The sequence below is a fragment of the Coturnix japonica genome, unplaced genomic scaffold, assembly GCF_054131305.1.
Source record: "Coturnix japonica strain WE unplaced genomic scaffold, WE-NBRP24 Scf044, whole genome shotgun sequence".
Classification (NCBI taxonomy): Eukaryota; Metazoa; Chordata; class Aves; order Galliformes; family Phasianidae; genus Coturnix; species Coturnix japonica.
The window spans coordinates 1,353,598-1,356,800 of NW_028188947.1; the positions used below are offsets into that span (position 1 = coordinate 1,353,598).

At 35.9% G+C, this 3,203-nt stretch overlaps 1 long non-coding RNA gene across 1 annotated transcript; it reads right to left on the reverse strand.

The window, feature by feature from the left end:
• Positions 1-674: 674 nt before the first annotated feature.
• Positions 675-2,719, reverse strand: LOC146752551 (uncharacterized). The gene is made up of 3 exons (XR_014940588.1): positions 2,640-2,719; positions 1,952-2,094; positions 675-934 (listed from the first exon to the last, which is right to left on the reverse strand). It is a non-coding gene; the product is annotated as an uncharacterized LOC146752551 (long non-coding RNA).
• Positions 2,720-3,203: the final 484 nt, after the last annotated feature.

A 3,203-nucleotide genomic window follows, 5' to 3' on the forward strand; every position in this document is an offset into this window, starting at 1 on the left:
CCAGTAGTCCAAGTAAAAGAGAAAAATAAACCAACAGTATTTGTATGGTTGGCAGTAATTCAACAAAATAGAGAAAGCTGCCTGAGCAAGAAATCAGAGCAAATAAACTCATTGGGATTACCTTATTTCTTGCATATCAAATACAGGTCATTGCGAAAGTAATTTCATCTCTTTCCAAAACACAAACAGAAGGGTTAGGGGATGGTTAGAATATACTCTGAAATGTTTACTCCAGACTGGAACACTTCAAACAGTAGATTAACATTCATGGATATTAGAATTCCCCCCAAATGTATTTGGCTTATTTTTCTAAGTTTATTAATTTAAAGCTGAATTCACACAAGTGAGGGAAAGCATCTTTCTTCCACACAGAGGAATTGGCACCATCTTCTCTCCAAAGACAATTCTTTAAAAAGATCCAAAAATTAAGTATACACAAATGTATATTCAATACATTTGATTTAATACACAAATGTGTATTCATGCTCTTCTCTCCCCCGGATTTCTGCTAAGTACACCAGTCACGTGAAAAAAGCAAGCCAGGCCATCCTGAACAAGTACAGTTATTACTGCACAATGGGTAAATAGCAATCAGTCCTAGAGATACTGTTCCTATACAGGGGAGGCAAGACAAAAATAAATAAATCCTTAACCACAATAAAATCCAAACCCAGTTTAAGAAAGCTTGTATTTATTTCAGCCTCAATGGAGTCAGTTTGAAACTGTCAGAGAGACACTGTACACCTATATACAAATTTAAGAACACAACGGAGTAACTGTTACTGTTTATTAACAACCAGTTTTAATAATATGATAAAAGTATGTCCTGAGAAAGGGGAACAAACATGCTTCTTCAAGGTTTTTTAGCTGTTCTGGATCTCAGCCGTCGCTTGATGATCAGATGATCACTTTCCTTCTTTTGTTCCTCAGATTCCTGAAGAAAACATTTCAAAAGTTACTCATCTTTTCGCACAAGACTGACAAGCTCTTCTTGACCCACGCAAACATATTTCTTCCCCTAAATGGATTTCAGAATGGAATTTGCTTATTATATTTTATTCACAAAACTATGGGATACCGAGATCATTTTAATGCAGCTTAATCACAAGGAACAAATATGGAGAATGTACAAAATCCTGTTTATCTTAAAAAAGCACACACATCTGAGGAAAGCCTGAAGGCAGCTTTCATTTTGAAATACTTGTTTTCAAAAGAGTATTATAATACTTGTTTTGTGAAACATGAAGCGTTCAGAAAACATTTTTAGCCTCAATCCCTGTAGCTATGACTTGCCCAGAATTTCAGTTCTCGGTTCAGTTCCATGTTCTCAGAACTACAGTGAGAGAAGAAATTGTCTCATCTTCTTCACCCTCTAACCAAAAAAATATAACATTTTGGTTTCTGCCCCTATCATTCATCAACTCATCAAAAAATTCAGAGGGATATTACAGTATGGGCCAATGATCACTATGCTGAACAGAAAAAGGACTCTAATATAATTAAAAGATGCAGTTCCAACAGAGCAAGAATGTTCTTAGCACAATAGCTGCCGACAGAGTCATGAAACTGGCACATCAGATCCTTTGCAAGTTGGCTTAGACAGGAGATCATAGTTTAAGCATACCTAAAAAGCTGTCTAAGTTGTGCTCTAGAAAAGCGTGTAGTAGAATAATCCCACTCCAACACATTGAAATTATCTAAGATTCCAAATTAGAAGACATCTCCGCGATTGCTACATCACCTACTTAGTAAACTGTAAGCCAGCCAAACACAGAGATCTTTGAGGATTGTTTTCTAAAACAGAACAGCAGGAAGACCAATAAGAATGACTTGGTAGAAGAAAGAAATACCTCAGTACTTTCAACCTCCTCCTGCAAATAGATGAAACCTCCAGTCTGTTTGGACTCCTTAGTAGTTTATTTTAAGCCAAGACTACAGTATAATCGCTTACCGAAGAAGCAGGTATATCTAGAGGGCCAGAAACGACAGTGGAATACAGCTTCCTTTTGGATCGTTTTGGCTTGGTCTCTCCTTCTTCGAGACTTTCAGGTTCGTTTGATTTAGGAGAACTTACTGCTGACATCAGCTTCTTGGCTAGAAGAAATTTGTTTTGATACATAAACCAATCAACTTACTGGTTTTGTGAGTCTTTAAATCACTGAATGCAAAAAAAGCTTCGTAACAAACTTGGTTTATAAATGACACGTAAAATTTAGGTGAAAATACTCAGAAATTGTATTTGTTCATCGAGGTTCTTTATTGCTTCTATAGCTGAAACAGTTTATAGCTTCAGGTACGGCAGCTTAAAGCACGCATTAAAATGGAGTATGAAAGACAATCATGGCTCAGAAGTCGCTGGAAGTCAGAAACTTCAGCAGGAGTTAAACAACAGGCCTAACTTTCGTGCTGACAGAAGCACAAGACAGAACCAACTTTCTCTGTATACTTGTAGGTTTTCACAAATGTAATAATGAATCTCTGAAGAGATGAATAAATGCATTTACTTCATAAATCAAAGGACAAGACAACTTAACATGGCAGACAAGTTCTCTAAGAACACATACATTAATAGCCTACAGCAGAAACAAGCCATTCTACAATGTCTAGAAAACATGGAATAAAACTTATTCTACACCAACCTTTAGAGTGTATAATAGAAGGAGAGCTTTGAATAAAATCCCCAACTTTTTGCAGTGTTTCATCCTTTTTAGTCAGTCTTGAAGTATGTACTTGCTTTCTCAGGAAGTAGTCTTTTCCAGATTTCTGTTCAACAGAGATGTGAACATGTGAAACAAGAGCATTGTTTAAACTTCATTTTAGTTCAACGTTATTTGAAGTTGACATTTTGAGCTTTACTACTGACACCTCTGTTCATTATGCTGATGATACCACAACGGCAAGTAATGTAGACAATTTTATACCCTTTAGGGAGTTGTCAAAATCTCAGCTATTTCAAGGCATACGTTTCTTAAAGTTTCTTAATAAGGCAGTAGTTTCTTTAAAAGTAGCTCCCAAGCTGTGGAGTTGTTTCTTACATAAGCTGTTCTAATTACATAAAATAAACAAACATACAAAACAGAAGACAACAGATGGGAAAAATCTACTACTCATACTCTGACCATGCCAAGGATACTGCTATCACATGTGAACATCTGTTTTTAGTAACTGCCATGCATATTAATGATATGAACCTTAGTTTAATA